This window comes from Mauremys mutica, chromosome 1 (genome assembly GCF_020497125.1).
Source record: "Mauremys mutica isolate MM-2020 ecotype Southern chromosome 1, ASM2049712v1, whole genome shotgun sequence".
In the NCBI taxonomy this organism is placed as follows: Eukaryota; Metazoa; Chordata; order Testudines; family Geoemydidae; genus Mauremys; species Mauremys mutica.
In genome coordinates, this window is record NC_059072.1 from 24012491 (window position 1) to 24034468 (window position 21978).

Consider the following 21978-nt stretch of genomic DNA (forward strand, 5'->3'; position numbering starts at 1 on the left):
GTCATTGTCCCAGATAATTGACAATCTAAGCAGATAAGACACAGTAGCTCTCAACCTTTCCAGACTACTGTACCTTTTCAGGAGTCGGATTTGTCTTGTGTAGTCCCAAGTTACACCTCACTACTTGCTTACAAAATCAGACATAAAAATACATACATGCACAGCATACTATTACTGAAAAAATGGCTGACTTTCTCATTTTTACCATCTAATTATGACATAAATCAATTGGATTATTGTACTTACATTTCAGTGTATAGTATAAAAAGTCATTGTCTATATGAAATTTTAGTTTGTACTGACTTCACTAGTGTTTTTTATGTAGCCTGTTGTAAAACTAGGCAAATAGGTAGGTGAGTTGATGTAAACCCCTGGAAGACCTCTCCGTATCCCCCGGGGTACCTGTACCCCCGGTTGAAAACCACTGAGAAGAAAGGCATGGAAATGAAATCAAGGCACAGAGAGGTGAAGTGACTTGCCCAAGTTTATACAGCAGGTCAGTGACTGAGCTGTGAACACAATGCAGGTCTTCTGACTTCTAGTCCAGTGCTTTACCCACTGGGCCATTCTGCCTCTCCCATTAGAGGTAATAGAACATCTGGTTATATTAAATGATACTGGGAAATAGAAATACCCACAATACTAGTTAAAGTTATCCAGTATAAATATGTTAATCAATGTTAAAAGTGATTATGTGCTGGTTTTATGTATCCTTTTTATGGATTTTTCATTATAATTTTATGGATTTGTTTTCTTGTTATGCAAAGATGCATCCTAATCTTTTATTATTGTACAAGGGTCTGGCCCAATGCCCATCAGAGTCCCATTGACTTTATGGGGTATTGGCTCAGGCTCAATGCTTTGGCACAGGAGCTTTTTGATATAGTTGGTTTGAGAAAGTAGATAATGATGAAGAGGAATTTGGAGATTTAATTTTTGAATAAATCAAGATTTTGGCTTAATTAATATCCAGGGTAAACATATGTCAAAATGGAGTCTGCAAATTAGGAAGAGGCATTGTACAGTTGATAGTCTTCAGAAGGTAAAAGAGACAGAATTTCTGTAAACCTTTCTCAGGTAACTTGTAATGAGTATTTCCAGAAGATGTCTAACCTCAGCTACTCAGTCATTTATTCTGCTTTGGCAGCAAAGAGTCCTGTGGCACCTTATAGACTAACAGATGTATTGGACCGTGAGCTTTCATGGGTGAATACCCACTTATTCTGCTTTGTGCATGTGTGTTAAATATTTCTCTTACAATTATAGACGCCAAAGAAAAACAAATGGTATTCAAGGGAAGAAAGTGGTTTGTGATGTGGTATAAGAATTGAAGTGTGATCCTTTGATATAATAAAGGAAGGGGTAGGATTTTATATATTGTATTTCCTTAGGAAGGTAACACGAAAACTTTGTGGTATTTGCACTGCCTCTGCAGCTGCTTTTGCTTATAACAGCCTCTGCTTTCTTGCATTCCTTACCCCAAAAATCAGAACTCTTGAAATCACAAATCACTTTTGAATATCGGGAACCAATTTATTTAACTCGCACACTGGCCAATGTGTACCACTGTCCTCAAAGGACCTGACCCTGCACCCCTGAAACCAGTGGGAGTTTTAACAATGACTTTAACAGGAGCAGGCGCAAGCTCTAAAAGTGGGTAACCCTGTCTTTCTTTAGAACAAGATATATCACATAACTAGCTTAAGTGATGTAGGTTATTGTATCTTTGCAGCCATTTGGAGGTTTTCAGACAATGCAACCTGCATGCTGCTTAGCTTGCTAATGATGCCTGAATGTATGCAGCCAGAAATTTGCTCTTGCATGATACGTTTATGGTCACAATTCAGAATTTTTGAGACAATATTTGTTGCTTAGATGAATTATTTTACACTGATCCATTTTTTTCTGAGATCAACAGCTCCCATTTTTTCTTATGAGCTCTTTCTAATGTATTGTGCTTTTCTGCATAGATCCTTTCATATTTGTGAGCTACTGAGAACAAGTGGTATCTGAGATTTGAGTCTAACTTTGAGGCGTCCATATAGTTTTGCAACATAATACCAAATGGATCAAAGACAGTGATAGTTTTAAATGAATCTTGATGATATCAGTAATTTTGTTGATTACTTGAGATATGTATAGAAACATTTACAGAACAAGAACAGCGGGTAATAAAAGAGGTCACAACTAACTTACATTGCAAGCTGGGCATGAGTAAAGGCTCTGAGGTGGAATTCAGGGTATTGGCTTTAGCCTATTAAGTCCAAAATGGTTTTAGTTATCTGGGAGATTATTTCTCTCTCTCTGACACACAGCCACAGTGAATATTGCCAACCCAAAGCAGCCAAACATCATGTCACACTTCCAAAAATCATGAGATTGGCTTAGAAATCAAGAGATTTTTTTAAAAATAAATTATTGGTCCTTCCTGTTAACCTTCTAGGTTTTTGAACCTTTTGGGTATACTTAGGTCACATTTTCAAGCTTTTATCTGCAACCATGAGGGATAGGAATGCACTTTTTAATGAAAGTTGAGATTCTCATGTAATCATATGACTCCAGGAGCTAGTGTTTTCAGAAAATCACCAAATATTGTGAGACTTCTTATAAAATCACAAGAGCTAGCAATGCAGAACAGAGCTGAGAATGGCAGAGGTGCTCGAACTGAAATTCCCTTGATATAAAGAAGAGGAAAGTGCTAGGAGACTATCTTCTATGAGGGGTCCTTTATTTTGGAAATTGCTCCACCAGAGCCCAGATTTGTTAACCTTCTGGGCATGCTGCAAAACGCATCTATTTTCTCTCTTCTCTTAGCCTGTTGAATGTGGAGTGGGCCGACGTAGATATATTCATGGGCAGTCTTTTGCTTATTTGGTGATTTTACTTGATCAGATAGGTGCTCAAAGCAAATTTTCGACATGCAAAATAATGAGAGAGCGAATGGGAGTGGTTTTAAAATGAACAGTCAATTTTCATGCCTAAAATTAAGCTACTGAATCCATATTTAGGCACCTAAAAATACTCAATATAGATTTAGGCAATGAGATATGAAAACATCTATCAAAGTTTCAGTCTGTAACCACAGCAAACCAAATTTCAGTTGTTGGAATTAGGGAGGCCTGCCATACAGTAAACTGACCATTAGAAACTTGTCAGAATGAATATCATGGAGTTCAGAAATGTGATAAGTATTCAGCTGTTCATATGCCTCTCTAAATCCTAGCCAAACCATTGACCTCATCTTCAATTCTGCCAGACTCCCCGCTTGTTCACATTTCCCTCTGAAAATAACAGCGAGGAGTCCGGTGGGACTTAAAGACTAACAGATTTATTTGGGCATAAGATTTCATAGGTAAAAAACCCCTTCTTCAGATGCATGGAGTGAAAATTACAGATACAAGCATAAATATACTGGCACATGAAGAGAAGGGAGTTGCCTTACAAGTGGAGAACCAGTATTGACAAGGCCAATTCAATCAGGGTGGATGTGGTCCACTCCCAGTAATTGATGAGGAGGTGTCAATACCAAGGGAGAGAAAATTGCTTTTGTAGTGAGCCAGCCACTCCCAGTCTCTATTTAAGACCAAATTAATGGTGTTAAGTTTGCAAATGAATTGCAAATCGGCAGTTTCTCTTTGAAGTCTGCTTTTGAGGTTTTATGTTGCAGGATGGCTACTTTTAAATCTGTTATTGAATGCCAAGGGAGATTGAAGTGTTCTCCTACTAGCTTTTGTATGTTACCATTCCTGATGTCTGATTTATGTCCATTTATTCTTTTACGTAGAGACTGTCCAGTTTGGCCAATGTACATGGCAGAGGGGCATTGCTGGCACATGATGGCATATATCACATTAGTAGATGTGCAGGTGAATGAGCCCCTGAGGGTGTGTCTGTTGTGGTTGGATTCTATGATGGTATCACTAGAGAATATTTGGGGACAGAGTAGGCAACAGGGTTTGTTACAAGGATTGGTTCCTGCGATAGTGTTAGAGGTACAGTAACCCCTGATATGGAGAACATAGAAATGTCAGGGTAAATTAAGTTGTTTTTTAATGAAGGCTGTATGATCCATAGCTCCTTTCTTGCAAAGATAGCCTTGAGAATGGAAAGTGAGTGCAGAGAATGAATGTTTGATGCTGATAATTCCTCAGCACAAGCACTTGGGTTCCACTTCTCCAACAGCAAGAGAACCATGGAGGCCATTCTCTCAAACGCTTGACCCTTTATGTGTTAGAGGCCACATGCTAGAACACCATTCTGCCAAGCTTTAATAGCTTCAGATAAGATCTTCAGGGATCTTTAGATAAGCACATACATATCATAGCCCTTCTTGGAAGGTTTCTTGGGATCCAAAGAATTTTGTATTCCATATTGACCTATAATACTTACAGAAGTCTTATCTATACTGATCTTGAATGTAGTTGAAAACTATGCTACCATACCCCTCAACTATGTGGTGTTCTTAATTGTTGGTCCTCAATACTGGGCCCTGTTGCATGTCAATCTGGCTGTGCAATTCATTTCTAAACCTGTATCCAGCCCCTGGGGGTTCTGCCATGCATAAGGCAAGTCCTACGCAATGTAGAGGTTTCCATACCATTGTCCTACATGGAGGAAAGAGCTGATATCTGGTTGGTCAAACAGTCTCTTAGGCTTATTGACAACCAGCATAGGTTAGAATAGCTTGGCCCAAAGCACCCCGGTTTTGACTTGTTGCAAATAGAAATGGGACACCAAACATTCCCCAATTGCAGCTGATAAGTTTGTCCATGATTCCCAACCCTTATCTGGCTTTACATCTTTTGTGACTGTGATCTATTCAGATCTATTCAGACATAAAAAAAATGAAAAAAAAATTAAAGAAAAGGATGGCAAAAGGGCTCCACATGCAAGCGTGGCTGATAGTTTAAAACATTATGTAAAGATTTTGACTCTTCCAATTTATTTTAAGGCTTTGGCAAAGGAATAAAATTGCACTAATTGGACTGTAGTTTGTCGTACAAGAGTGTGGAATGAATGTTTTATCATTCCTCATTAAATCCACGTACCTACATATTACCAACCTCGGTACCTAATCATTCTTATTTTCACGTTATGAATAGCTTCAAATAATTTTAAGAGTGTTCAACAGAAGATTATCCTTTGTTTATTAATTTCAGTTCACAGTTATCTTATCAGAAAGCACGAATGTGGTAACATAGACTGTGGCTTGCAATTATAGTTTTTTCACAAGAAAATAAAATGTAGAAACTGCTTTCCAAAAATATTTTTTGAACTAGGGACTACAAATGGAATCTTAATTAAAAGAACTGGTGTGAATATATTATTAAAGCTGGGGAGCTAACACAGTAAATTAATAACAGCTTGAAAACCTTCAGATGCCTTAAGTTTGAATTGGCACATCATATTAGATTAGTGGCCAACACTGGCAAGCTACCATTGTGAAGAAACTGGCAGTATTGTTGTAATTATAATATCATCTTGGTTGTATCTGCAGTCTTAAACAGAAGTATCAAGTATTCATGTGTTTGCAGTAAATGACTGTAAGCTTGTTTGGGCAGGGACCATCTTTTTGTTATGTTTGTACAGTGCCTAGCACAGTGGGCTCCTAGACACTTTAAGAATACAAATAATTAATAATAAGAAGTGGCTTTAAAGCGTTATTGTATTGCAATAGCCTGATGAGGTAAGTCAATATTCTCATACCTCTTTTATGGCACAGAAAGGTTAAATGACTTAGAGGGCACGCAGTGAGTTGCTGCCAGAACTATGGATTCCAGACTCCCATTCCTCTGCTCTGTGAGGCAACACTTCCTCTTTTCAGTTACTTTACCAAAACTTCCTCAAGATTTGCTCCTGATCTTTCCGGTCCATTACTGTAATTTTGAGGCTCCCTTCTGACTTTCATCACTGAGGATATATCCAATAGAATCTTGCACAGATGTTTATTTTTCAGCCTCCTCCTGTGCAGATTTCTGTGGCCCAGTTGTGTATGGTTCAGTGCAGATGTTCAAGGGACAAGGATCTGGTACAGGACTATTCTGGGTTTGTGCTGTTGGCAGATCTAGCCAGTCTCAAAAGCGGTTGGGAGGTGGGAGGGCCCTTGTACTGCCCCATTCTCCCTTGGCAGCTGAGCCGGTGGCCTACAGAAGGGTTCAACAGTGGGCTTATAACCGGTACAGCCTATTTGCTCTGTGAGGTATTGTAGCTTCCTCTTGCACAATACTTTCTTGAGCGCTAATTGTCCAGTGCTTTAAAGACATATCTGTACCCTTTGTTTGTAAAGAATATGTTTCTATTAGGTAGTTTATTTTATAAAAGTTCTTTTTAAAAAAATTTTAAAAAATCAATAAAGCCTAAAAAGATAAGGTTCCTGTAAGATGTGAGTATATTGTCTCTCTCTTCTCCTTTTGCTGGATGTGAAAGACTAGAGCAAGAATAATAAACAGAAGAAAATGTTAGTTGCTCTGTACCTTCATTAGCATTGTAAAAAAGTATTCAGAATAAATATTAAAGGCTTCTTTTTAAAAAGGTTACAGATTTACATGCTTTCCTCTACAAAAGAGGGAACCTTAAAAGGAGAAAAGATATAGTTGAAGGATTTGTTACAAGAGCTTCATCTTCTTTGCCTTTTGGGACAGTGGACTGGCTTGAAATGCAGATAGATTGTGAGTGAAACCCGTGTTCAGCTTTATCCTTTTTCGGTGGCCCATTGTGAACCCTGGCTGTGACAATGACATTTTTCAGTTAGGTTAAGTTATCGTAGTGGTGATGTGAAAATTAAAAGGTTGCACCTGAAATTGTGGAAATGAGGTGGTAATATTTTGTGCTAAAGCAATATGAAGTAGAAATCCTTCTGCTTCATACAAAAAGCTCATAAAAAGGGTGTACAATATAGCTCACTTTTATTTTTAAAAATAAAACTTGCCTTGTGTTGCCTTCCTTTAAAACAAAAACAAACAAAACCAGCAGCCTAACACCTTATTAGTCACTGCAAACTTCTTATGTTGTTTCTCACTGAATTTAAAAACATGGAGAAATAGCTGAGGGCACTTGACTAAATGCATTTTGGGTAAAGGCCTGATCCAGAGCTCACTGAAGTCAACAGCAAAACTCTTATTGACTTCAGTGAGGGCTAGACCAGGCTCAGAGTTTTGAAATTATCATTAAGAATTGATTGGTGTGGCATGGGCTGGAGTGCAAAACAGAGTATGTCTACCCTTGGAGATGGGGGTGTGATTTGCCGCTCAACGAGACATACTCGCCCTAGGCATCACGGAACTAGCGTACTAAAAACAGAACATAGTTGTGGCAGCGTGAGCTGGGCTACGTGCCTGAGGTATGTGTCCATCAGAGACCCTAGGCATGTACTCGGGGTGGCCAGCCTGTCCTGCCGCTTGTGCTGGCACAGCTACATTCTGTTTTTTTGCACTCTAGCTTAATGAGAGCTAGCATGAGTATGTCTCCTCCAGCTGGGAATCACACATCCATAGAAACAAATTCATTCTGCTTCCGAGCTGTTCACATGAGAGTCAACTAACAAAGAGAGTCTTTGTCCTATCATCTGACAGTGTTCTACAAAATCTAAGTTAAGGCAGAAGCACATTCAAGCAGGTTTAAATTAGGTTTTTTAATAAGATGAAGAGTGATTTGGAAGTTGAACACTGCACTCCAATCTGCAAAAACCTTCCTGACTTCATATTTCCTCTGTACACACATTATCTCTTGTATCCAGAATTGTAGGTGTAAGCTTTCAGTTTGACTAGGACTATGTAATTTATTAGAATACTTCCAAAAAGACAGCATCTTAGTGTTCTCGATACTCATCTGTCAATGGAAATTTTGTGCTGGAGTTAGGACTTAGGCACTAGGCTTGAGATGCATTTCAGCCATGACCAACGTGTAGAAAGCTTGGGGCTTCAGAAGAAACAACACTAAATCCTGGCCCAAATAACATCAGTAGCAAAACTTCCACTGACCCCTGTGAGGCCAGAATCTTATCTTTTCTCCCCCACCCCTAAATATTCATATGACCATTAAAGACTTTTGTTACTAGAAACCTTTGGGTGCTAATCATGCAAACACCCATGCCTGCATATAACTTCACACACCTAAGTAAACCTATAGAAATCAGTGGGACTACTCACAGACTACTCATATGCATAAACTTAAGCATGTGCATATGTGTTTGCAGGATTGGGGTGTAGGTTTGGCAGAAATGTTATCATATACTTGAGATTGTGAAGAGGAAAATAAATTGGTAAAGGTGTTTTGTATCTTAGAGCAGGTTCAAAAGTGGCAGATGGGAGACTTGATTTTTGTGTCTCTTTAGAGAGTTTGTGAGCTTTGTTTGAGGGATGGGCATGATTTTAAAGTGAATGGCAGAGTATGTGTTTTGTGTTTCATTTCATAAAGCTTTAGCTGGGCTTTTCACTGTTGCCCTTCTTCCCCTCCAATGAGCTTTTTCAGGTTGAGGAAAATCACAGCCACCCTGGTCTGGGTTAGACATAACAATATTGCTTGAGCAGTAATATTCGCAGATCACACAGTAATATTAGCAAGTTGCTTCGGAGACACACAAAGGAATAATCATAATTCAAGGAGTGCAATATTTACTTCCCCTGTAAAATATCATCAGCTTTCATTGAATACAACTAAATGGCTTCAGTAAGTTCCGTAGAGCTGAAATAGGAATTAATTTGGTCTTGTATGTCTCTGGGTGTATTCTGTTAAAATATTACATACGTTTCTATGTCCTGTAAAATAGTACACCATTCCCCTGGACAATATTGTAATGTTTACAGCAGCCTACTTTCCTTTCATTATATAATTCCTTGTAGTGCCACAAAAGCAGCAATTTTTCAAAGTTAAAACTCTAACAGATCAATGTAATCAGGTCCACTAAGCTAGGAACACAGGGCACTTCATGCTGCTGGCCAGGTGGATTAATAAAATTACAAAAGTTGTACAGAAGCAAGAAAAATATGAATAATTCTTGTAAGTAGACTCCTAGTCGTCTTATTTCAGGGGAAATTTACAGAAATAGCCAGCTGCCTTAGATGTCACCATGTCCTGATCTTTTTGGCCCTGATTCTGAAAAAAAGTCTGTGTAGGGAGACCCAATAATGTCAGTGACTCTGATTCAGGCCTTTGCTTGTAACCTCATCAGGGCAGAGACTGACCTTTATTTGGGTCTTGTACAACAATGAGCATGTTGTTGGTCCTTAGTGATTAAGAGAATTTTTAGTACATTCATTAGTGGCTGTTGCATATTCCTTTGTAGATGGTCCCCTTGGCTGCGGGTCATAGACCAGGCAAATACAGTTTCCATCAGGGTCACTGAGGGGTGCACATTTCAATCAGGCCTGGGGAACCCCCCCACCCCCCAACTGATTGGCTGCTTTCCCAGCTTCCTGCAGTGAAAGCAGCCAATCAGGGATGCTTCAGAAAACAATTAGAATTCTCTTGCCCTCCTCTCAAGAGCTGAAGCCCTTCTCACAGGAGTGAGGAAGGAAACTCAGCAGCTCAAGCAGCCCTTCTCTCCAGCCCCACCGCCCCATCCTCTGAGCAAGGAAGTGGGGAAAGCAGCTCCTTGACAGCTGTCTGCTCTCCCCTCTGCAACACCCACCTTGGGAAGGGGGAGGGAGGACCCTGTAGAGCCCCTCCTTCCTGGCCTGGAAGAAGGGGATGGAGATGCCCTAGGAGCTACAGGATGAGCAGAGGTGAGGTGGGTGAAGGGAGGAGCACAATTGATAGAGGAGCTGGGGGCAGATTAATTCCACAGCTGGGGAGCGGAGCAGATGTGATGTTACTTTTATTTCTATAGAAAATGATGGATTCTCCCACATTTTTCAGACTTCTTTAAGCTGTGGTTGAGATGATCAGTAGACTCCTTCCTTGTCCCCTCCCATGCCTCAGTCTCTATCCCTTTATCTCCACATTAAAATAAACTAAATGGTTAAAATCTTCTTCTTAGCTTTGCTTCTATCACTCTATGCATCTTTCTTAAAGGCACACTTTTAAGCTGTTTCCCAGATATGTGTACTGTCAGGCCTCTGAGGAGCTAAATCATTGGGAAGAATATAGCTTCATTTTCATTTTAAGATTTTGCCTTTATAAACTGTGGAAGATCACACCATTCTAGCAAATATTAAATATTTATTTGCACCTATTACAACATAATACAATAAAATGACACCGGCCGTAGTTCTAAAATAACAATTATTAGAGCTTGGCAGGAAACATTTTTCCCAATCCGCAAAAAATATTTCTGTTTTGAAATCAGGTCAAAAAGTCCAAAATCTTGAGGGTGGGGGAATTTTTTGCAAACCAAAAATCTGAAAAAATTCACTGTGGGTCAATCAAAACTTTTTGTGTAGATTTAGAACATGTTTATTCTTTAATTGTTTTGGTATAATTAGCTCAACTTTCAAAATGTAAAGTAGTTTTGAACCTGAAAACCAGATTTTTTTTTTTATTTTGAAAATGTTGAATGGGAGCCACCTGTTCGAATGTCCTGACTTTCCATACAGTCTCACCCAAATTATGTTTTCCATTATATTATTAAAATTAAGATTCCAAATCACACCATGCAGTAATTCCATGGCTTTCTTAAAATTTTATATTTTATATTTTAATATGTATACGTATTACATGAGTTGCCATATTTCCTTATGACTGTCCATCTACACTGTGGCTTTGACCCTTCTAATGCATCCACCTACATGTGGATACCCGGTTGGAGCCCCCTCCATGCAGGTTCAGGGATCCAACAATGCAAATGCCTTTGCAGGATTTGGGCCTAAGTCCCAGCATTCTGAGGCCTGGTCTACACTGGGGGGGGAGTCGAACTAAGGTACGCAACTTCAGCTACGCGAATAACGTAGCTGAAGTCTAACTACCTTAGTTCGAACTACTTACCCATCCTCACGGCGCGGGATCAACGTCCGCGGCTCCCCCGTCGACTCCGCCACCGCCGTTCGCGGTGGTGGAGTTCCAGAGTCGACAGGAGCGCGTTTGGAGTTCGATATATCGCGTCTACATGAGATGCGATTTATCGAACTCCGAGAAGTCGATTGCTACCCGCCGATCCGGGCGGGTAGTATGGACGTACCCTAAGAGACTGTGATTCAGCACATGCCTTCAGGCAAATGCATTATTTGAAAGCCTGGCTAAATCAGATCCAGAATTACTATTTCTTACCCTTTTCAGCTGTTCTGTAGACTTACACTTTTAAAAAAATATATATATATATAATTATCAGTCATTCTAAGAATACACTATGAGCCAGATTCTCAGCTGGTGTAAATCAGCATAATTCCATTGACTTCAGTGGAGCTATGCTGACTGACACCAGTTCAGGATCTGGCCCTGTAATCGTAACCCAGGAAACATAAAATTCCATTTCTAAAGCATTATATAGTGCTATAAACTCTGATTTTACAGATAAGAACTGAAATATATCAGCTTTGATCACTGCAGAGCTAAATATGTTGTTGAAATATCAAATTAAATACGTATCTGCAGCTTTGCTGAATTCTATGTAGACATTTGTAAACTGCTTTATACTCCACAGTTACAAAAAGGAAAAGAAAAGGACATGCAAAAGCATTGTTGATAGCAAGGTTGTAAAGTGCTGTGAATGTAAAAAGCTGGAGCCTTTATTGGTGTCTTCAGATAAATAAATTGTTGTTGGCATTTCCATAGTAACAGAAACCCAACCAAGTCAGAGTTAAGGACATTGGGTTTTTGCTTGTTTGTTTTTAATTTTAAAAGAATTTGCTTTTGCAAGCTAAATTTGCAGCATGGAAGCTCAACTAAGTGGTTACTGCTATAATTGCTGTTTGGGCAGGAATACCTTTCCCAAGGTCATTTATGTCACACTATTTTTTTTAATCTTACACTAGAAATGGAAGCCATGTTGTAGCTAAAACCCTATAATGAGTATTACTTTGATGGTTTAGTGGCACAAATGAATGCCACTGTAATTAAGGTTCTGTTAATATTTCCATTATGTACCTCTTATGGAGAGGTTAAAACAAAACCCCTTTTTACAAAATGGTTCTAGGCATACATTTGGCTGCTATGCCTAGCTATAGAAGTTGAAGATAGAGTGAGAGATTGCAGCTCTGTATTTCCTTGCTTTTATAAATGTAATTGTGACTGTGAATATTTCAAGGCCAAATCCTATGGAGAGGCAGAGTAACAAATATGCCTATTTTGATTCACGAGGGTTTAGAAGAGGGAAAGGAATGTCTCATAACAAAGCTGATCCGTTTCTGTAAGAAACTGTACTTGTAACCACCTAAACTCCGAAAGGTATGAACTCCCACATTCATTTCAGCGAGGTACTAACTCAGATACCCTGTAATGTTGTCATGAATTATTTTCATTCCTCTGGTAAGGAAAGAGTGGCAGAAGCATAGATCTTCACAATTTTCTGTGGCCATTTTGGTGCCACAAGTGGGTGTCATTTTGGGAGAGTATCACCTGTGTCTCTCACCCCCACCCCTATCAAGAACAAACACCAAGCCCATGAGTATATTGAAGCCCCACTTTGGGGAATCCAAGCTGAAGCAGTCCAGTGGAACTCAGATTACACACAGTCATATTTTGAACATCTGCACAATTTACTGAGAATGGTGTTTCGTACTGGTGACTCACATGGGAAGCACTTCTGCCTCCCCCCCACACTTAATTCAACCCCAATGAGCCAGTAATAATGATAAATACCTATCTCTTATGTAGCTCTTTTTATCAGTAGACCTCAAAGCACTTCACAATCTTTAATGTATCTATCCACACACCACCATAGGGAAGTGCTGGGAGAAAGGGAAGTGCTGTTATCCCCATTTTACGGGTGGGAAATTGAAGCACAGAAGGGCTAAATGACTTCCCCAAGGTGACACAGGAAGTCTGTGGCATAGTAGGAACTTGAACCCAGGTCTCCCAAATCCTAGGCTAGTGCCCTAAACATTTAAACATTTGAGAAAATTGTGACTAACAAGTGGTAAGCAGAAAAGGAGGCTGAAATAATTGAATACAGTTTTCACTAAACTGAATGAGGAGGTTGTCCAGAGCAAACAAAATGATGTGATAAGTAAAGACTGTGCCATAATGCAAAAATAATAGGGAGCAGAATTAAGGCAACCTTTATTCTGGTGTTTCCTAACTTTTGCGTGATCCAGTTTGCAACCTTTATAATGTTCTTTTAACATAATTTGTGCAGTAGAGATGGTCCAAACCTTTTTCCCCTACAGAAAATATATATTAAAAAAAGCAAAAACCTGATTTTTTGTTTGTTTGTTTGTTTTCAGTAATTTTCAGCACTGACAACCAAAAATGTTTGGCCAACAGCTGCCAAAAATTGAAGAGAACCCCCCCCAACCCGGTTTTAGGTTTTCAAGTTACAGTTAAATATCGAAATTCTCAAGGAATGCAGACATTTTTCTGTTTAAAAAAAATTGTTTAATTGAAAACCCAATTTTCTATTGGAAAAAAATGTTGACAGCCTTAGTAGGCAGTTTACCTCTGCACAGGTGCCTTTTTCCAAGATCTGGGAAATCATGGATTTTCTGGGGTCACTCTCAGGCCTTGTCTATACTACAAGACTATTTCGAATCAACTTAGTTCGAATTTGTGGATTCGACCTTATGAAGTCGAATTTGTGTATCCATACTAAATACACTAATTCGAATTTCTGAGTCCACATTCACACTCACATTCTGAGTCCACATTCACGCGTCGACTTTGGAAGCGGTGCACTGTGGGAAGCTATCCCACAGTTCCCGCAGTCCCCGCTGCCCATTGGAATGCTGGGTAGAGCCCCCAATGCCTGCTGGGGGGAGAAATGTGTCGAGGGTGGTTTTGGGTAAGTGTCGTCATTGAACCGTCAATCACAACCTCCCTCCCTCCCTCCTTGAAAGCGCCTGCGGGCAATCTGTTCGTGCACTTTTCTGGTCAGTGACAGCGCGGATGCCACAGCACTGCAAGCATGGAGCCCGCTGTGATCATTGCCGTTTTCTCCTCCTCGCACTTTATCGTCCACCTCTTCCACAGTCAGCTGCTGAGAAATTGGGCTACTTTTCAATGGTGCTGCAAGCACTGGGGGACCATAGGGGACGCTTTACAAACATCAACGTCGGGTGGCCGGGCAAGGTTCATGATGCGTGTGTTTTCAGGAACTGTGGGCTGCTCAGACGCCTGCAGGAAGGTAGTTTCTTCCCAGACCACGAAATAACTGTTGTGGATGTGCAGATGCCTATAGTCATCCTCGGGGACCCAGCCTGCCCGCTAATGCACTTGCTCATGAAGTCTATACAGGCACCTGGGACAGCGACAAGGAACTCTTCAAATACCAGCGAGCAGCGTGACCTGTGACTGTTCAGTTTCTTTACAGAGAAGCTGAACCTGCCGCTGTTTCTTTACCCAGTTACTGTTGACTCTCCTCTTCGGTTACATACCCCGTTCACCCCGTTACCCCCACTTCCAGCACACGTGTAAAAATAAAATACATGTCCCATTATTACTTAACAAAGGTTTCTTTATTCATGACTTTTCGTGAAAGGGTTGAAACTGGGACGCAGGCTGTGCTGGGTAGGGTGTGCGGTGATGTAAAGACCGCCTCTAAACTCAAGGAATGACAGGCTCCTGCTCCTAGAGCGGTCCGCAGTGCTGGAATGCTTCTTTCAACGGAGCCTGCCATCCCTCTTTATGGAATTCTGTGAGCGGGCGGATATGTGACCTTGTGGTGGAGGAGGACGGATACAGATTCCTCAGCTGCGTGACTCAGCGGTCCAGGACAAGGACCGCTGTATAAGATCTGTAACCGCCCTCCCCCGCTGCAAAGTCACATCTCCCCCGCCCACACAGATCCTGGAAACCACCTCCAAAAACCGACCAGGGTGCCTACTGACTGCACTGTGTGTGTGACCCGCTGCTGATCCTGCCCCCGTGTCTGTACCCTGGGAAAGGTGACTGTCCTATGCAATTAACCACCCCCTTCCCCACGCCCCCCATTCAAACACAGTCTTCTTTGAAAAAACATAACGGAAACAGTAATTAACAGCAAAGCATTTTTATTAATTAAGTAGACAGTTAGGGGATGGGACTGGGATTGGGACTACTGTGAGTCTGGAAGTGAAGGACTTCGGCAAATGTAGGGTATGAGAGCTTTTGGGTACTTGAGCACTGTGCTGTGGTGCAGTGACAGTATTCACGTCCCCGGCCGCCCCTCCTCCTGATTATTTTCGGTGAGGGGGGTATGGGACTTTGTGGTGGGGGAGTGCGGTTGCAGATATACTGCAGGGTGTCTCTGTCCTCCTGCGGTCCTGCAGAACATCCACAAGGCGCCTGAGCGTGTCCGTTTGCTCCCTCACTAGTCCAAGCATTGTTTCAGTCGCCTGCTTGTCTTCCTCACGCCACCTCTCCTCCCATTCGCTGTGTGAGCGCTGGCACAGAGAGACGGTCTCCCTCCACTGGCTCTGCTGGTCCGCCTCTGCTAGGTAGCAGCCCATACGTTCCTCGAACATCTTGTCCCTTGTCTTTTTCTTTCGCCGCCTAATCTTTGCCAGCCTCTGCGAGGGGGATGCTGTGGCAGGTCTGGAGACAGTGGAAGCTGTGAGATGGGAAACAGGGAGTGAATTCCTTGCAAAGATACATTTTTGCGAACAATTAACTGAGTCTAGGCTGTCTCTGTGAATTCTGGGTTGAGACCCCTGTGCCTGCTGGGGCAGAAATCATTTTTGCGGTGGATTCTGGGTAAATGTCGCCAGTCATTCCTTCCTCCGGGAAAGCAACGGCAGACAATCATTTCAAGCCCGTTTTCCCAGATTTGCCCTGGCATACGCCATAGCGTGGCAACCATGGACACTGTTTTGCCTTTTGTGTATGTCACCGTATGTGTACTAGATGCCGCTGACAGAGGCGGGCCAGCAGCGCTACACAGCAGCATGCTTTTGCTTTTGCATGACAGCAGAGATGGTTACCAGCCATATTGTACCATCTACCATACCATAAATTGGTAATAAGATGGTAATAAGATGGGCATGGTTACCTGTCCTTTTGCACTGCCCCATTTGGTGCTGTCATAAGTGCCCCTGGCCGAGCAGCCAGGGGCGCAAAAGCAAAAATTGGGAATGACTCCCTGAGTCAATCCCTCCTTTTTGGTATCTAAAAATAGAATCAGTCCTGCCTAGATTATGGGCAAGTGTACTAGAGAACCACTGTATCATAGAACCAGAGAGCACAGCTGCTCTGTGTCCGATCCTGCATAAATTTTGAGCTGTATGCTATTCACAGGGGGTGCTCCTGCAACAACACCACCTGTTCATTCCGTTCTTGCCCCAGCCTTCCTGGGCTACCATACCATTGTCCCCCCATTTGTGTGATGAAGTAATAAAGAATGCAGGAATAAGACACAGTGACTTGTTTGTGAGAAATGAGTGGAAGGAAGCCTCCAGCTGCAATGATAGTCCAGGCAGGACATTAAGGAGTGTGGATGAAGGAGCCCATCATCCCTCTGCTAGTCCAGGGGCAATTGAATCTTTTATTTACAATGAAGGGTGGGGGCTGATGGAGCTCAGCCCCCTGTTGCAATGATGAGGACGGTTACCAGCCATATTGCACCATCTGCCATCAAAAATTAGGGACAGGCGCCCTTGATCGACCTTACTGATGCTAGTCGGCATGGTTACCAGCCCTTTTGCACTGCCCCATGTGCCAATAGGCTGATGATGAGGACGGATTTCCATCTTTCTGTACCATCAGCCATCCATAGCGTGGGGGGAGCAAGGATGTTGGTGTTGAGTGCTGCACCATCGCGTCTATCTGCAGCATTCAGTAAAGATAGGGTGACATGTAAAAGAGTCAACAGAGGATTGTTTTCACTTCTGGTGGTGGGTGGGGTGTGTGCGCAAATTGCCGAACTATGCCCTGACCCACCGCAGACACTGTGTTTGACCCTAGAAGCATTTGGAGCTCATCCAAGAATGCAAATACTTTTCGGAGACAGCAGGAACTGTGGGATACCTTGCGTCCTCATTCCCCCTCCCTCCATGAGCGTCCATTATATTCTTTGGCTTTCCGTTACGCTCGTCACGCAGCTGCGTGCTGAGTCTGTGCTATGCCGTCTGTCCGTAGATTTTTTAAAAATACTTTGGACCAGGCGTAAAATTACAGTAATTCCCCTAATTAGATGCAGGAGTCTCCGAGCGAGATCACCCTGAGGAGGGTCTCTGAAGGAGATAGAGAGCGCATGCTGCGTGAAAGCTAGCACGAACCAGGGCCCGATGCAGCCGTGCTCGGGGAGGCAGTGCTCCCTGAGTACCTCATGAAAGCCTTGCGCGGAAAACTGTGCTACCACGGAGCACCCAATAAGGCAGCTCTCCCCAGGAACCTCCTGCTGATGCTTTTCGATTAACGCAAGGAGAGCTTCGTGGAGATCTCCAAGGATGATTTCTGTTCTATCCCCATATCTAGAGAGACCTCCTTTTCACACAGTTAAGATTCCTGTTATATTAAGAATAAAAGTTAACATGGTTAAAGCACTTACCGACTGCTCCTTCCCCTGATTCAGGGTCCGGGTTAATGGCCGGGGAGGGTTGTTGGGGGATCTCCGTGACGGTGATGAATAGATCCTGGCTGTCGAGGAAACCAGCGTTGTAAGCGCTCTCGCCTGCCTCGTCCTCCACAAACCCTTCCTCATCTTCCCCGTCCGCGAACATCACCGAGGAACTGGCCGTCGACACTGTCCCATCGTCAGAGTCCACGGTCACTGGTGGGGCAGTGGTGGCAGGCTCCGTAGCGTCCGTTTGCCGCTTTGATTTTTTGGTAGCCTTGTCTGGGGTCCTTGATTTTCACGTGGCGCTGCGTTGCATCCCGCCTGTATCCTCTGTCTCTCATGGCTTTGGAGACCTTCTCGTAGGTCTTCGCATTCCCTGTTTTGGAGCGCAGCTCCGAAAGCACAGACTCCTCGCCCCACACACCGATCAGATCGAAGAGTTCCCAGTCAGTCTATGCTGGGTCCCTCTTTCTATTCACAGACAACATGAACTCCTCTGCTGGAGAGCTCTGCATCGTTGCAGGTGCTGCGGAGCTCGCCCCGATGTCCAGCCAGGACGTCAGATTCAAAGTGCCCAGACAGGAAAATGAATTCAAATTTTCCCGGGTCATTTCCTGTGTGGCTGGTCAGAGAATCCAAGCTCAGACTGCTGTCCAGAGCGTCAACAGAGTGGTGCACTGTGGGATAGCTCCCGGAGCTACTAAGTTCGATTTGCATCCACACCTAGCCTAATTCGAGCTAGCCATGTCGAATTTAGCGTTACTCCACCTGTCGGGGTGGAGTACCAAATTCGAACTAAAGAGCCCTCTAGTTCGAATTAAATGGCTTCCTGGTGTGGACGGTTGAGCGGTTAGTTCGAATTAACGCTGCTAAATTCGAATTAAAGTCCTAGTGTAGACCAGGCCTCACATAGGTGGAAAGAGGGGCAATAGTAATATGTGCTTAGCTATTTGGAACAGAGATCTCTGCAGTGGTCCAAAATGTGGAAATAAAGGAAGATTCTGAAGTGAAAAACTTCACTTGCTAAGGGCAGACTCAGCCCATGGTCTTAAAATTTAGATTTATTAGTTACAGTAATATAACAATGAGGTTTTAATTAGTAGATCTCAAAGCACTTTACAAAGGAGGTCAGTATCATTATCCCCACTTTTCAAATGGGGAAACTGAGGCACAGAAGTGACATGACTTGCCCGAGGTGACCCAGGCCAGTGGCAGAGATATTACCTTAGTCTCTTGAATTGTAGTCCAGTGTTCTATCCATTAGGCCATGCTGTCTGTAGCTGTTTAGACTTTGTTTAGCCATGGAATATGAGAGGATTAGTCACCAGTCTTGGTACCAAATACGTATTCATATCTTGGCTGGTTGAGGAAAGGACTAATAATTATCATATTTGTTATTTATATTGTGCCCTTTTCATCTGAAAGGAACCCAAGACTCCTTGCAAAAATATATACAGAGAAAGCACTTCTTGCACCACTCTAGACATGCACAGTGGACAATGGAAATGCTTAACAACACACAGCAATGCTATACAAGTTTAGAACAAGAAAAAGTGCTCTTATCCATTTGAAACTATAGTGAGAATTGAGACTACAGCTTCCTAAAATGGAATTTTCTCAGAATCGGAGTATAACTTAATATCACTATTTTTTTCCTGAAACTATCATGGAATCCCTAATGACTACAAGTGCTCAGAACATGAAACAGTCCAGTCCGCTCCTAATAATAAATCAGTAATGACTCAGAGGCCAGAGTATCAACTAGTAAATCACTTCTTCCTGTAGCACCTGGGTATTCCTTAGTGATATCCCATCCAAATACAGACCTGTGCAGACACTACTCTTCTAAGATCAAACACAAGGTAGCATGGCTATAGGTAGGAAACAGAGAACAAATAATGACCTGGTAGAACGAATTGTTTGGCATTGTAATTTAGGTTCTTGAGGAAAAAGTGAAGATACCACTAAAGTGGAGCTGAAAATGAAGATTAAGAAGAAAGACAACCCACACATATGTCAAAATTAGTTTTCAGAAGTTGTTAACAAGTGACGTTGCTTAAGATATCAGGATAAGTCGGAAAAGGGAGGATACTGACTAGAAAGCTGACTTACCTAAATAGAAAAGCAGAAAGAGAGAAGCCTTCGTGTTTATGTGAAATTGCTTTAAAAAGTTTGAGAACTGAGGTGATGAAAGCATTTGACTGTCATTTATGCTGTCTGGGGAAATGAGATGCATCCATATTGAATTCCGAGAGCACTATACCCACTCCACAGAAAAAGGAGAAGGAATAAAAAAGCCAACAAAATACTAAGTCTCCAGATGAAGATGTGGATGAGCAAGTGTTTGTGTTACATAGCTCCAAAAGAGAATGCAGGCAAGGCACCTTGAGGGGAGATTGAAAGGGAAATTAATGCGGATTCAGGAAAGGGCATAGAGTTTCTGACCAGATAACTCTCACTAAGGGACACAAATACACAGTGCTAGTATATAGAAAAGATCTGTTTGGTTTATTTTATCTTTGGGAAGTTGGGGCCTTTGGCGCCGCTGAATCTTTATGCTAAGCCATCGTTGAAACGTCAGCTCTGTTTGTAATTCTACATTCAGCTTTCCATTTTTTTTTCAATTTTAACATTTAAGTAGAATAAATAAGACTCTGCGGAACACTATTTGCCTATTGATTCTTGAGTTCCTAGAGAACTTTTCTTTTTATTAAGCTATCACAAGTGAACTAGAACATTATTTCCCATTGGTGAGAAGTCAAAACTTCTTAAGCGTCAACATCAGCGAGGAAGCGTTTCATGTTGTAACAGGATCGTTTGGTCTGTCACTTATGGGCTAGGGCCTAAGGTTAGCCAACCCTGATTTCCAAGGAGGCACACCTGAACAAGGATCACCGGTTTCCTCTGTAAAGGGCAGCAGGAAGCTGCAGAGAGGAGGGGATGCTCACAGAGAGATAATCACTGCTGGGAGCAAGTAGTCTCCAGCAGGGGACCCTGCATTTTCAGGGAAGAAGCTCCAGTCAAGGAAGCAAGGCCCCCAGCAGGAATACTTGAGGCAGAAACTTGATAGTTGATCACTTTTATTTTGAATTTTTGTTATGTTAAGAAATCCAGCCCCAGGGATGGGTGTTGCTGAACGAAGAAGAGTTAGTGTGTGGAGCATTTAAGAAGCCCCTTTAAGGGGGAAACTAATGCCCGCCAAGTGACTTCAGGACATGAGGGGACAATGGGGAGGTAGCTGGCCCATTGGCACGCATGCATTAACAAGCACTGAATAATCCTTGCATACGAAGGAATAGAGCAAATGGCTAATGAAAGAGTGTATAGTCAAAAACATTTAAAGCACAAAATAATCAATGATCAGTGAAGTTTTCTGATGTGGAAAAGATGAAAAAATTAATGTTCTTGTAAAAATGGGAGGAACTAAGTCTTATGTAAACTCAGATCATATATTTGCTGACCAAAATCCCCCAAGTATGAACTAGGGGCCTGATCCAACTCCCACTGATTTCAATGGACTTTGGATCACACTCTGTATCCATCGAGAAACAAATGTAATTTAGTGATTAGAGGAAGGGAATATTAATGAAAAAAATCCTGTGTTGTATTCTAGACTCTGCCTCTTACTTGCTATATGACCTTGGGCAAGTGACTTAATTTTGTTGTGTGTTCAGGTGACTCATCCATTAAATGGGAGAAATACCTGTGTGAGGAGAGTTTAATTATGATTTGTGAATTGGTTTCAAATCCTCCAATGAAATACCAATTGCTGTTATGTTGTTTTAGATACAAATCAGTATTGTTAACCCTAACCATTCAAAAATCATGAATCAGGTGCCCCAAATTCATGAGATTGACACAAAAATAACAGAAGAAAAGAAAACACATGGGGTTTTTGCCTTCTATTTTTTGAGCATTTTCAATGCACAGGGGTGACTGTTTCAAACTTTTCTCTGCAACCATGGGGGCGAGAAACTTCCTCTCTTCTATGAAAGCTGAGAGATGCATTCACCTGATTGCAGGAGCTGGTGCGTTAAGCAATGCATTGAATATTGTGAGACTCGCAAGAAAACTGTGAAAGTTGGCAACTCTGTTTTATGGTTTTTTGCCTGAAGAGGTCATCATAGTCTTATGTGTTTGAGTTAGTGACACTGCTTCTTTCGTGCCTTCAAACCAATTTTCTCTACATATGACACATCTGAATGGACCATTCCAGCAGAAAAATCCAAAAGTAGACTTTACTCACATGTGTATTCATTAATTTGCATCAATCAGAGTTAATCTCCTGGGTAAGGGTTTCCAGGATTCTGTCCAGTTGTTGTTTCTGATCTTTTCATAAACTAAGAGGAAAAAAAAGCAAGGTTTAGGCCAAAATTTACAGAGCGGATGTCCAAAGATCGGTTATTCAGGTGCTTAAA

General features: G+C 41.9%; 1 protein-coding gene across 5 annotated transcripts in view; it reads left to right on the forward strand.

Moving 5' to 3' along the window:
* The window catches only part of MAGI2 (membrane associated guanylate kinase, WW and PDZ domain containing 2), a 1096261-nt gene that overhangs the window by 346393 nt on the left and 727890 nt on the right, over window positions 1–21978 (forward strand). The window lies entirely within an intron of this gene.